Consider the following 14,480-nt stretch of genomic DNA (forward strand, 5'->3'; position numbering starts at 1 on the left):
CCCTTGTCCTTTTACTTAGAAAGGGTTTGGTGGGGCTGGCCCCGTGGCCGAGTGGTTGAGTTTGCTTGCTGTGCTTCGGCGGCCCAGGGTTTTGCAGGTTCAGATCCTGGTTGAGGCCATGGCACTGCTCATTGTGCCATGCTGAGGCGGCGTCCCACATGCCACAACTAGATGGACCCACAACTGAAATATACAACTATCTCCTGGGGGAGCGTGGGGAGAAAAAGGAGAAAAAAGACAGGATTGGCAACAGTTGTTAGCCTAGGTGGCAATCTTTAAAAGAAAACATGGGCGTTTTGTAAGTTTTTTAATGTTTATGGTTTTATTAGTGTTTTTAAAATTATTTTAAGTTTATTTTTCCATATATATTTACTTTTTTCTCTGCACATCGTAATATATTTTGCATTCTGTGTGGATGACATCATGTTGGCCATCCGAAGACCAATTATAGTCTATCACCACAGGTGTTCCCAGTCACTCCCGTCACCCCCCCACCCCGCAACCACCAATGCAATCTCTGTTGCCGTGTGTTTGTTGTTTTCGTCTTCTACTTATGAGTGAGATCATATGGCACTTGACCCTGCCCCTCTGACTGCCACCCTGAAGGTCCATCCATGTTGTCCCTTCATTTCTCATGGCAGAGCAGCACTCCACTGCGTACACACAGCACATCTTCCCTATCCGTTTGTCCCTCGATGGGCATCTAGGTCCGCTCCAAGTCCTGGCCACCGTGAATAATGCAGTAATGAACACAGGGGTGCAGGTATCTTGATCCATCTGTCTTTTCAAGTTCCCAGGATAAACACCCAGCAGTGGACCAGCTGGCTCACCTGGCAAGTCCATACTGGAAGTCCATACTGCTTTCCACACTGGCTGCACAGCCCGCACCCCCAGCAGCAGTGTACGAGGGTTGTTAGTCTTTAAAGGATTAAGTCTTGGAGTGGTTTCTCTCTAGACAAGTTAAAATCAAATTAACTTTAAATATGAAAAGTTAATTAAACATGATGGTCAATAGGAAATTAAGGAGTATAAACACTTTTCTCATTTTCAATAAATAATGAATGAGAAGGTTAAAACTTTCCTAAGACTGGGGCTGGCCTGGTGGTGTGGTGGTTGGGTTCACAGACTCTGCTTCAGCAGCCTGGGATTCCCAGGTTCAGATCCCGGAAGTGGACGTCCACACCACTCATCAAGCGATAGTTAAAGGGCAAAGGAGTTTCTTTCTGAAGGGATGAAAATGTTGAAAAACTGTTGTGATTATCGCACGTATCTGTACACTTTAAGAGGGTGCACTGTGCAGTCTATGCATTACATCTCGAGAAAGCTGTTGAAGTAAATAAATCAGTAAAGTTCCAAAATCCAGGCATATAAGAATTTCCAACTTCACACATCCGTTACCTCAGTTAGCTTTTGTGTGTGTGTGGTGAGAATCTTTAAGAGCCATTCTCTCAGCTAATTTCCATTATACAATACAGAAAAAGTCTATCAAATCATCCTGTTGTAATCTTTAACTACCGACACTTTTATTAGTCAATTATACCTCGTTAAAGCTGAGGGGGTGGGGAGAAGAGTTTCCGGTAGCATCCCACATTTGCATAACAATATAGAATTGAAAATGGGAATCAGTTGCTTGAGGGATGTTACTCGGTTTACATTTGAAAGTTCTCGAGGGACACAGGAAAAAATTGATCCAAGAGAAACTTCCTTCCAGTGGAAAACGTACAGTTGGAAATTTGGTGACCACATCTCGTTGCTTGAGATTGGTGAGAAGAGTCCCTGCCCCCCGCTAGGGCTGTGGGGTTCCAACTTCCCAGCAGAGCCCAGGGCCCCGGGATTCTATATCCTAAGAACCAAATGAGTGGGGGTGGGGCGGGGATGGTGGGAAGGCTGATCGATGGAAGGCGGAAAGATCAAAATGGGGCCAGACACTTGATCCGAGCTGGGGAGGTCACGTTTAAGTGTCTTGCTTTTGTAAACAAGGGTCACAGTTCCACGAGTGGCCTCGCAGCCTTACGCCAAGCCCTTGAACCCTAGAGGACCGAAGAGCCTCTTTTCCAGTGTGTCCTGGTGTTGGCCACCCTCTTGTTGTAATTGCTCCTTCTTGAAACTGAATCAGGGATTCCCTGTGCACACCTGCAACAAGTCGTCTTACAGAAGCTGCGGGAAGAGCACAGTCAGCCCCAGGCCGGGAAAGAGTCCTGTTTCAATGCAAATGAGCGAGAAAGGACAGATTCTGGCCCAGCTGGGGAAGGTGTGTCCTTTGAGCCCAGCCTCCTCGGGAGGGGCGTGTCCTCGGGAATTGTTCGATCAGGGGCAGCGCTGGGGCTGTGGGTGGGGCTACGCAGCGCAGCTGCGTGGACGTCGGTTTGGTTCCGGGCTCAGAATCGCGTGTTGCCTGTTTCGCTGTTCTTGGGTGGCTGTGCCGCAGCTTCTGTCAGGCTTTTACCTGCGCCTCTCCTGTGGGTCCTAGGAAGGACTCGGGGGACCCAGGAGCCCTAGAAATGGTGAGTGTGCGGCCCCGGGGTGAGGACCGGGAGGAGCGGCTAGTGGGAAGCGGCGGGGCGGGCCCGGCCTCCCGCGGTCCCCTCCGGGGTCTGCCGCCCCGAGTCCGCGGTGGCGCCGCTCGGCCCTCAGGCCCCTCGGGCCCCAGCGTGGGGGCGGGGCGGGCAGCCGGACCCCGGGCGTCCTGTGGTCCCTGCGCGCGGCGACGTGGGCCGGAGCGTCTCTGGGTCGCTGTGCGCCCGCAGCCCCGCGTGTCCCAGACGGTGCGGGGCCCGCGGGAGGGTCCGCAGGACAGTCGGGCCTCGGTCTCCGGGTCCGTGCGGGATGGGGCTGCGGTCTGTGGTCCCCAGGGCCTCCTTTCTCCTCAGAGGGCACCCGTTTTCTCCTGAGTTTTCCAAATGTTTGGGGAGCAGCGTCTCAAATCCACAGTCCTTTCCCCACAGGCTGCTCTGCCTGGGGCTGACAGTAAATCCGTAAATTTCCAGATGCCTCTCCGCCCTCCCAAAGCCACTTCCCCTCTTTCATTCACAGGATCCTCATCAACACTTTGTCCTCCATGGCACATTTCAAACAGACTCAATACTTTAAATTCTTATCATTATGCCCTAGAGCCCTGGATGGCTCTATTTTCAAGATTATATTTGTCTGTGGATATATCACATGAGAGGAAAGCAGAGAATAAGCACTGGGAACTACACTGCAGGAAATCCTGGTGCCTCTCCCCGGATCATCTGGGCCCAGACATCCCATTCCAAGTCCTTTGGGTGGGGGTTCCCCTTGGAGAAATGTCATGGGTGATCTGTGCCATTGGCATTGCCACACACCCCCAGCTTTGTGAACGAGAAAAAATTATTCCCTTATTTCTTTTTTTTAGAAAGTGGTTCAGTTTTATTGTTTTGTTTTGTTTTGTTTTGTTTTAAGATTTTATTTTCTTCCTTTCTCTCCCCAAAGCCCCCCGGTACACAGCTGTATATTCTTCGTTGTGGGTCCTTCTAGTTGTGGCATGTGGGACGCTGCTTCAGCATGGCTTGATGAGCAGTGCCATGTCCGCACCCAGGATTCAAACCAACGAAACACTGGGCCGCCTGCAGCGGAGCACGCGAACTTAACTGCTGGGCCACGGGGCCAGCCCCAATTATTCACTTATTTAAGTGTCCGTTTTGGAAGAAGGGTAAATATATTTAATCAGTAGAGATTGGAAGACACTATAAAGTAGTTCCAGACAGGCAACAAAGAGCTGAATTTCAGAAAAAATGTAATACTCCTTTGTTGCGTTCCATTTGTTAAGAATACTTGGTTCACTCTCTCTTCCCTTGAGTGTCTGTCGTTAGTTTCTGAGGTGTGTTCCTTACTTTTGGATGCTTCCAAAGGAGATTCCCTGGCTGAGACCTGCAAACCACAAGTGTTCAAGTGTGATTTCTTGTCATGGAAATAATGTCACCACAGGACCAGAAACAGAGTTGTCATCCCGATTCATGCGTCTTTGGCATAAGGGCTATTCTGAGCTGATGATTATTAAAGAGCAGCAGACACAGACAAAGCTCTGAAAACCTAGTAGAAGTTACCCTTTTGTAAGGGAAATTTACATTCTAAGAGAAACGTCCCTTTGTAAGGATGCCTCCCTCTGTGTGCCAGGAAGGGCAGGATGACTCTAAATCTCTAGAAACTCTTACCAGTGGAGAAGGCAATGAGTTAAATCTGCATGACAACTTGCCCCTTGTTCACCGTGGTTTTCCTGCTAACGCCTCACCGCTAACCCCATCTTAACAGCAGGATGTTAAAGGTCTTTGTCACAGGCCGCCGCCAGCCAGGAGCCTGTGCAGAAGGGAAAGTTTTGATCTGCCAGTCTGACCTCACCCTGCTTTGCATCCCATCCGGCCTTCCCTGCTCCCTTAAGCCTCAGCCCACACTTTGGATGAGGGAGACAGAGTTGACACCCTGTCCTCCTGTCTCCTGGCCAGTCGATGGCACAGTCAACTGTTTCTTCTTTCAAAGCCTGGTGTGCCATGGTCTCAGCTTCTTTGTGCATCAGGTGGCGAGCCCTCGGTCAGTAACAGTAGCAACTCACATTTTTTCTTAAAGGAATAGACATTTGTGCTTTTCTAGTTGAAGTGGTAGAAATGCCATATAATTTTTTCCCTTATTTTCTGTGGAAGGACTGGGTTTAAGTGATTTTGCTGGATTATTCCAACACTGGGTTTGTGTGATTTAAAATAATGATGATGTTCCAGAGCATCTCCAGTGGGGAGCAGAGGCCCCCAGTCCAAGACCCAAGCTAAGGCCTCCTTGGGCCTGCAGAGGGAAGGCCTTGAAGGCCCAGTTGTCCTTCCTGTGGGGCCTCCCCTGAAGGTGTCCTACTGCTCACACCCCCATGGTAGGAGCCTTTATCCTGAGAGGAGCTGCAGAGCCCTGGAAAGCTGGGGGTGCACATGCTCATGGGGTGTGGAGTGATGCCCTGTCTGAGGTTGTGGTTGTGTCATGACATTTTAGACATCGTTTGTTTTTTGTACCCACACTGTAGGTGCACTGAGAGTGTAATCTGTGCATTGTGAGAAAGTCTGTGAAGATCAGGTGTTCCATCCTGTGGACAAAGGGTTCATGAATTTGGAGTTCATATGGGTCAGAAGCTTAAACTGAATCCAGCTGAGGTTTCCTCACTTGTGAGAGTGCGAGCCTGAGGGAGGCAGTGCCTCCATGCTCACAGGAGAGGCAGAGTGTGTGGGGCTCCCAGAGTCCATTCCTTTGGCTGCTCAGGGGTCCCCACCCTCCTTCTCCAGGGACTGACCCTCTCCAGGGGATCTGTCTCCACTGGGAGAGTGTACACCTCACATCTGGGAATATGGTCCCTTTCTGAGTGTGGGTTTCCTTCTGAACTGCAGGCCAGCAGGCTGCTTCCATGAGCTGAGTGGAATATTCCTGTTTCTGTCCTCGGGTTCCTTTATCAGTTGAAGATTGCAATCCTCTGATTCTAGTTCCCATTTCCACTTGGGGTTTGAAAATGTAATTTCAGAGATATGATGTGACTGAGGCAAAAATTTGTGGAAACAAACAATTTTTTCCCATTTAGACAAGAGAACCTCAAGATGTGCGATGTGCGTATTTCAGTTCTCAGGTACATTTTCCATGTTTACATCAGTCTTATTCCTGGGTAAATCTAGTGGAGGCACAAAACAAAATACCCCTTGTCTTTTTTGTTAGAAAGAGATTGGTAAATTTTTTATGTTTTACAGTTTTATGTCCATTAGTGTTTAAAGGATTAAATCTTGGAATGGTTTCCTATGTCGAAATGTTAAAACTAAAAGTTATTTAAAAACTGTGATCAAACATAGGAAAATATGGCGTATATAAATCTCTCCTTATTTTATGTTTTTGAGGAAGATGCACCCTGAGCTAGGATCTATGCCCATCTTCCTCCATTTTATATATGGGACGCCTGCCTCAGCCTGGCTTTGTAAGAGGTGCGTAGGTCAATGACCAGGATCCAAACTGGTGAAGCCCAGGTCTCTGAGTCAGAGCACGTGCCCTTAACCACTGTACCACTGGGCCAGCCCGTGTCTCCCCTTATTTGAAATAAGTAGTGCGTGGGAAGGTTTAAAAAATTTGTAAGAGAGGAAACTGCCTGAAGGAGACTCCCTGCCTGCAATCCTGCCCCACTCCTGCTCGGACTCCAGCCTCCCTACATGACCAGTTTTGCTCACTGCCTCACCATGCTGTTAGCATTTCTTTATATAAAAACTACCAGTGCGAATGCCTATTTTTGTCCCCCAAGTTTGTTCTTGTAATGAATGGGAGGGTTTGATGCTGATGATGTTTGACGACTGAACACTTAAGCCTCGCCCTCCCTTTCCCCTGGACCTTCTTCCCTGGACAGGCTGATGAGAAAGCCTGGAGGCTCCTGCACTGTGGGCTGCTGCTTGCTGGGCAGCTCCTCCTGGGCGCTGTGCTGGCCTCGGTTGCACTGTTGACCCACCAAGCTGGAGTCACCTTGACATTAGGGGGAGTCTGCGGTTATGAGGATGATTGTACACTGTCACCGAGCTGAGGCCATCCGATGGTCAATCCTTCAAGAGCAGTTATTTCAGAGAGAAAGAAGGGACAGGAAGGTGCAGCCAGTAGGAAGCAAGATTCCAGAGGGCTCCCCAGGGCCCCTAAGTCACTCTGCCGCTGCAACAGAGGGTCTATTGCAACAAAGACCCTGACCCTCTGGGTTATAGTGACAACACCACAGTCTGAGTTTGTCAGAGCAAAGGGATTGTTTCAACCCAACTTAAGCCCAGGCACTTGAACTCTATAAAGCAACCAGTTGTCTTGCCCCGTTGTGGGAAAAGAACTCTGGAAACCTCTTGACTCAGAGATCCCCAAAATAGAAGTCAGAGTCACACTCGTCTGTACACTAATAGGTCTACAACACCAGGACACTCGTCACCAGGACACTACTCACAGTGACCATGGCACTTCTCAGAGGATCCAGTGCTGTGCTCCGCAACAAGGCATCCGATGGAAGTTTCCCCTCCCCTGTGGGTCTCAGGCTCCTAGAGCACAGACTGGCTTCCTGAGATCCGTTGAAGTCATGGCACAACTAGAAGGACCTACGACTAGAATATACAACCATGTATTGGGGGCTTTTGGGAGAAGAAGAAGAAAAGATGGGCACCAGATGTTAGCTCAGGGCCCATCTTGAAAAAAGAATATCTTGAAGTCAGTTGAATGAGAGCTGTCTTGTTTCAGTAAAAAAGGGCTGAATTGTAATGAGTCTGTCTTCATCATTTTTTCAAAAGACAACGGTTTTAAGTTTACATAAAAATTGATTAGAATTTTCAGTTCCCACATAACCCTTCTCTCTGCATCCACACAGTTTGCACTCTTTCACATTTGCTATCACTGTGGCACACTTCTTACAATTTCCAAGCCCATATGGACGCATTACAGTGCACGGTGCACATTAGCTTTGACCCTGTGTGTTACACACTGTGTGGCTTTTGAGAAATGTGTAATGACGTGTCCCCATCATTTCTGTATCATGGAGTGTAGTTTCGCTTCCCTGAAACTCCTCTGTGCTCCACCTGTTGACTTATCCCTCCCTGCAACCTCCAAACCCTTCGCAAGTAAAGATGTTTGTAGTGTCTCATAGTTTTCTCGTTTCCAGAATATCATCTGCTTGGAATCATACACTACAGACCCTTTGTCACGTTGGCTTCTTCACTTAGGAATAAGTTTTAAGGTCCCTCCATGTGTTTTCATGGCTGGATACCTCACTTCTTTTTATCATTGGACGGTGTTTCATTGTTTGGATGCACCACTGATTGACTGTTCCATACTTGAAGGACATCTTGTTGAAAATTCTAACTCTTGCCAATTATGAATAAAGTGCTTCTAAACATTCTTATGTAGGTTTTGTGCGAACATAAGGTTTCAGCTCATTTGGGAAAATACCACCGACCGTGATTGCTGGCTCTTGCTCTGTGTAGTGACAGTGTATTTTATTCTGAAAGAAGATTCCTGTCTTCAGTGTGGGTGTTCCCATTCTCGTTTCCACCTGGGATGAACTAGGATTCCCTGTGGCTTTCCATCTTCACCGATATTTGCTGTTCTGAATATTTTGACTTTTACCCATTTAAGAAGTGTTTAGTGATCCCCATTGTTTTCTTTGCAATTTCCTAATGACATTTGATGAAGATTATGTTTCATTTTGCTTATTTCCCATCTAGATCTCTTCGGTGAGCTGTCTACAGATCTTTTGCCCATTTTTAATTGCATTTTTTTGCTCTATCAAAGTTTAAGAATTCTTTGCATGTTTCACATACCCGTCATTTATCCAACGGTGTTTTACAGACATTTTCTCTTACTCTGAATTGTGTTGATCTTCCCTTTACCCCATCTTTCTCAGAGGAGGAGTCTTTCCTTTTAATTAAGTGAAATTTCTGGTGTGGTGTTTTGTGGACCTTGCCTTTGGTTTTCTATGTGAAAATTCATCAACAAAAACAAGGTCATCCAGATTTTCTTCTGTGTTCTCTTGTAGGAGTTTATTCCTTTGGCATTTTACATTCAGATGTGTGATGTGTTTTGACTTAATTTTCCTGAAAAGTGTGATGCCTGTGACTACATTTGTTTTGTGTGTGTGTATTTGCACGTGGGTATCCATTATTTCTACCACTGTTTTTTAAAATACCTTCTTTGTCATTTGAATGTCCTTTCCTTCTTTGTCAAAAATCAGTTGACTCTATTCATGTGAGTCTAGAAGGAAAGCAGTCGACTCACATATCCTGCAAGCTTGCTGTACTCTCTCATTAATCCCAGGAGTCATTTCTGTCATTGTGAGTTCTTCCAGTTGTTGCGTAGAGACAGTCATATCATTTGGAACAAACACCATGAATTCAGCTACAGGATTAGTGAAGATGTTCTTTCTCAAGAAGTGGAAGTTCCCCTCTATTACTAGTTTATCATAAATGGATGTTGCATTTTCTCAATTCTTAGTTTATATTCGTTTCGGACAAGCAGCTTTTTTCTTTTCATTTTGTCCATTGATTTCCCACAATGACATTCATTTCCTTTCTGATTTTTATTATTTTTGCTTTGGATTTAATTTGTTCTTTTTATTCTTTGGTAAGGAACATGCTTGCATTAGTGACTAGAGAGCTTTGAGTTTTCCAGTGTATTTCTTTGATGGCATGAATTTCCCCCTATATACTCCTTTCGCTAGATCCAGGAACCTTTGCTATGTTGTGTTTTCATTCTTTTAGTTCAAAATAATTTTTCATTTTTCTTGAGACTTGTAGTTTGATTCTCTGTAGTTTAGAAGTGTATTTTTGGATCTCCACATATGAGGGGGTTTTCCGACTATTGCTGGTATTGACTTCTAGAGGAATGCCTATGTGGTGTGAGAGAATATTTTGCATGATTTCTGTTCTTTCAGATTTGTTAAGGTGTGCTTTATGTCCCAGAATGTGGTTGGTTTTGGTGAATGTTCCATGTGAACCTGAGAAGAATGTATATTCTGCTGTTCTGTGAAGTCTTCCACAGATTACAGTGAAACCCAGCAGTTTCGCAGTGCTGTTCATTGCACGTCTGTCCTTCCTCACTTCCTGCCTACTGAAATGTCTAATTCCTGATGAGGGGTGTTGATTTCTACAGCTGTGGTACTGGATTTGTCTCTTTCTCCTGCATTCGATGAGTTCCTCCCTGACGTGTGTTGCTCCTCTGTTAGGCAGGTACACATGCAGCTTTGCTGTGCCTTCTCAGAGAATAGGCCCCTTTATCCGTACCTACTGCCCCTCTATCTCTGCATCTTCCTCAGTTTGAAATCTGCATTGTCTATGATGTCTATTCCTCTGGCAGCTTCCTTTGGATTCGTGTTGGCATGGTCTGTTTTTCTCCATCCCTTTACCCTTCATCTGTCTCTGACTTTATAGTTAGAGTGGGTTTCTTGTAGACAACATATAATGATCTGTTTTTTTGTTAAAGATTGGCGCCTCAGGTAACATCTGTTGCCAGTCATTTTCTTTTTTCCCTTTCTAGATTGCCACCTGAGCTAACAACTCTTGCCAGTCTTTTTCTGCTTTTTCTCCCCAAATCCCCACAGTATATAGTTATATATTCTAGTTGGGGCATGTGAGATGCTGCCTCAACATGGCCTGATGAGTGGTGCCATGTCCACGCCCAGGATCCGAGCCCTGGACCACTGAAGCAGAGTGCACGAACTTAACCACTTAGCCTCAGGGCTGCCCCTATAATGGTATTTTTTGAAATCTATTACTGTGTCTTTCAGGTGTAATGAGACCGTTGATGATTAAAGTTTTTATTGATTCAGTTGGATTAATATTTACGCAAATTTTTACTTTCTCCGTTTTTACCTTTGTTTTTATCTTTTTGCCACCTTCTCTGGCTAAAATTGAGCATTTACTGTAATTCTTTTTTCCCCCTCTCTTAGCATATCTGTTACACACATTTTAGTGGTTCCCCTTAAATTTTCAGCGTACATTTACAACTAAGCCACCCCTCTGCCAAGTGACACTGTGCCACTTCACTGTGTGCAAGTACCTCTTTACACGCTGTCCCCAATTTTCCTTTTCCTGTGTCTTCTCACATTGCTGTCATTTATTTCTCTTGCCGGAAGCTTCTCATTACCAAATACATTCTTCCTCACATTAGTTTAAACAAAGTGTCATCTGTTGTATTAATTATAGGAAACATAAAAGATACTTCCCCTCATTTTTTCTTCTTCTAATCCCCTACCTTTATCATTTACATTCTTTCCTGTAAACTTTTGAACAGTTTCCTTCAAAGTATGTGTACTCGGGACGAATTTCCTCCAATTTTGTCTTAGAAAGTCCTTGTACTGAAGGATAATTTTGCTTGACTGAATTCTGGGAAAGTGGGTTTTATTTTCAACACTTTAAATCTTTCAGTCTCCTCTGTTGTTGTTGCATGGTTTTTGAGAAGAAGTCCGATTTAACTCAAATCTTTGTTTCTTTCTGTCGAAGGTGTGTTTCTTCTCTGGGATTTTTCAGTACATTCTCTGTCTGTGATGTGTCTCTAGTTTCACGGTGATACCCTTGGGTGTGCACTTTGTACTTTATTGTAGTTTTCCCTGAGCTTTCTGGACGGACAGTGTTCTGGCTGTCATTAATTTTACGGTATTTTGGTCATTACTATTTCACGTTTTCCTCTGTCTCGCTCTGCTTTTCTTTTCCTTCAGGTTTTCCCATTATGTGGATTTTAAACCTTCTCTTGTAGAGGCTGTCCTAGGCTTCATGGAAATTGGGTTCTGTCTTTCCTGTGATTTTTGACCTTGCATTAGACTCTGGGGAAATAGATTTCTGTTTTTTAGTACAGGCCTTATTAAGAACAGAACATGTGGGGCAGATTCCAAAATGCCATCTTTCTTTTTGTCTTTCCCAAGTTTGGAGACTCTGGTTTGTCCTGGAACCTCAAGGCTCTCCTGGATCTAAGAAGGGTTGTACATCTCAAGTTTGTTCATTTTCTTCTTGTGAGATCAAGAATGACAGCTTCTAAGCACCTTAGGCGCAGGATCAGAAGGCGGCAGGGCATCATCCAGAGTGGGTGGTCAGGAAACAGTTCCTCTTGAAGTTGGAGAAAGGAAATTTTATGTTCTTTTGGAGCAAGCCACTGTCAAATTTATAATCATGGGCCAATTTAACATCAAACCGTTGTGGACTTCAGGGAGCTCCCTTGCAATCTGCAGCTCTCTATTTTTTGTGTTCTTTAAAGGTTGGCACCTGAGGTAACAACTGTTGCCGATCTTCTTTTTTTTTTTTTTCCCTGCTTTTTTACCCCAACCCCCCAGTACGTAGTTATATATTGTACTTGTGAGTGCCTCTGGTTGTGCTATGTGGGCCGCTGCCTCAGCATCACTTAATGAGCAGTGCCATGTCCAAAGTGGAGTGCATGAACTTAACAACTCAGCCACGGGGCCAGCCCCAATCTGCAGCTCTTAACCTACCCTTCAAGGGGAGCAAAGCTCAGGGTACTCCGTTGACATTTGACTAGAAAGAGCTCTTATGGCACATTATTATCTCAGAGTGTGTTCTAAAAATGGTGACAAGTAGCTTTGAGGCCAGTGAGTGTAGGGATCTTGTGGTCTAAGTTTTCATGGCTTCTTCCTTGTGCCTGAGCTCTCAGTTCATCATAATTTCAGCCCCATCAAATCATACAGAGTGAGAAGGGTAGAACCGAGTGTATGATAGATACTACACAAGTTAAAGCAACGTTTTACCACAAGAGGATTTCTATTCAGCCAGCTGCATTTGCTTACCTGTAATGGCCTGGAGTACTTTAGGACAGTGTGGGCAGCTGGGCTTGGTCAAAGTGTGATTTCACAGGCCTCCTGGACTCTCAGTTTGGTGACGGGACCAGACCAAAAAGCTTCCAGTTATTCACTGTGTTTCTATGCCCTGACACATCCCTTAGATTTCACCCTCTGCCTCATGGAGTGCTGTAACCGGTGGGTAATATGGAAGAAGATGAAACAAGTTTTCTTACGAAGAATCGTTGGTCCACAAAAGATATTTGCTTCATTTGTATAGCATTTCTGTCATTTCCCAACCTTTTCTGGAACTTGTTATTAGAGAGAAATCAGATGTAATGTCATCACAGTAAAACTGTGTAAATATTTCCACGTATTCATAATATTGTTAAATTGATGAGATTGTGTACAGAAGACAGCGAGTTTGTGATGATCACAACATAGAATAAATGTTTGGAGATTATAGAATCCCATGTAACCTTCCTAGAATTGGAGTACAGATCCCCAGTGCTGTCAGGCTCACGTATCGTAATCTACACACATTTGTGGTCTTTTAGGACTCAGTGACTATTGAGGACGTGGCTGTGAACTTCACCCCAGAGGAGTGGGCTTTACTGGATCCTTCACAGAAGAGACTCCACAGAGATGTGATGTGGGAAACCTCCAGGCATCTGGCCTCAGTAGGTAAGAATGAGGACATTCTGTCACTGCATTAATGAGAGAGCAAGTGCTGCTTGACCATCAAGAGTGTTCCAAGGGGCTGGCCTGGTGGCATGGCGGTTACATTCACACATTCCACTCTGGCGGCCCAGGGTTCACTGGTTCAGATCCCGGGTGTGGACATGGCACCGCTTGTCAAGCCATGCTTTGGCAGGCGTCCCACATACAAAGTAGAGGAAGATGGGCACGGATGTTAGCTGAGGGCCAGTCTTCCTCAGCAAACAGAGGAGGATTGGCAGCAGAAGTTAGCTCAGGGCTAATCTTCCTCAAAAAGAAAAGAAACAACAGGGTTCTAAAGTGTAGAATGTGGAAAGGTGAGGTTGTTAGTAAAGTAGAAATGGTCATCGATTATCACATACTTAGAATCTAAATATTCTTCTATAGTTTCTAATAATTGGAATAAACGTTCTTTGTCTGCATTTCAGGAATAACATGGGAAGGTCATGATATTGAAGATCAGTACAAAGACCTGGGGAGAAAACTCCGGTGAGTGACAGTAGAAAGCTCTGTCTTATGTAAGAATCCTTGCACGTCAAGACAGTTGTTTTAAAAAGAGCAAACAAAAGAAATAGCCCTTGCTTCACATTTAGGTATTCTTCAAAGATTTTCGTCAAGTACACTTTCTGAAATGTGATGTAGTGATTCACGTTTTGCAATATATTTTACTTATTAATAGTAGTAATGAATCAGAGCTATGAATATTGCTGTTTGGATAATAGCGGAAAATTCAGTATATTTATTTCAGAGAATTTACAGAAGGAAGAAAACAAACATTTCCTATAAATCATAATAAACATAAGAAATATAAAATCATTGATAGAGAAATCACTAACAGTGTGCTTCTCATTTGTACAGAAAGCGTATGGTAGGGAGACTCTGTGAAAGTGAAGAGGATAGTCAGTGTGGAGAAAATGTCAGCCTTCTTCCAAATCTCAGTCTGAACAAGAAAACTACAGGAGCTAAACCATGGGGATGCAGTGCATGTGGAAGAGCTTTCACACATCATTCATTGCTGAAAATGCACATTAGATGTCACAGTGAACATAAAACATATGAGTATCAAAAACATGGAGAGAAGCCATATAAATGTAAGGAATGTGGGAAAGCCTTCACTTATCTCACTTTACTTCAAACACATGAAAGAACTCATACTGGAGAGAAACCCTATGAATGTAAACAATGCAGTAAAGCATTCACTTTTTCCAGATATCTTCAAAAACATGAAAGAACTCACACTGGAGAGAAACCCTATGAATGTGAAAAATGCAGTAAAGCATTCACTTCTTCCAGTTCTCTTCGAATCCATGAAAGAATTCACACTGGAGAGAAGCCCTTTCTATGTAAAAAATGCAGTAAAGCATTCACTTCTTTCGGTATTCTTTCAAGACATGAAAGAACTCATACAGGAGAGAAACCCTACGAATGTAAACACTGCAGTAAAGCATTCGCTTCCTCCAGTTATCTTCGAATCCATGAAAGAATTCACACTGGCGAG

General features: G+C 44.6%; 1 pseudogene; it reads left to right on the plus strand.

Moving 5' to 3' along the window:
* The first annotated feature begins 2,378 nt into the window (after positions 1–2,378).
* Positions 2,379–14,480, plus strand: part of LOC124252035 (zinc finger protein 709-like) — a 112,722-nt pseudogene continuing 100,620 nt past the window's right edge.

The sequence above is a fragment of the Equus quagga genome, chromosome 14, assembly GCF_021613505.1.
Source record: "Equus quagga isolate Etosha38 chromosome 14, UCLA_HA_Equagga_1.0, whole genome shotgun sequence".
NCBI classification, from domain to species: domain Eukaryota; kingdom Metazoa; phylum Chordata; class Mammalia; order Perissodactyla; family Equidae; genus Equus; species Equus quagga.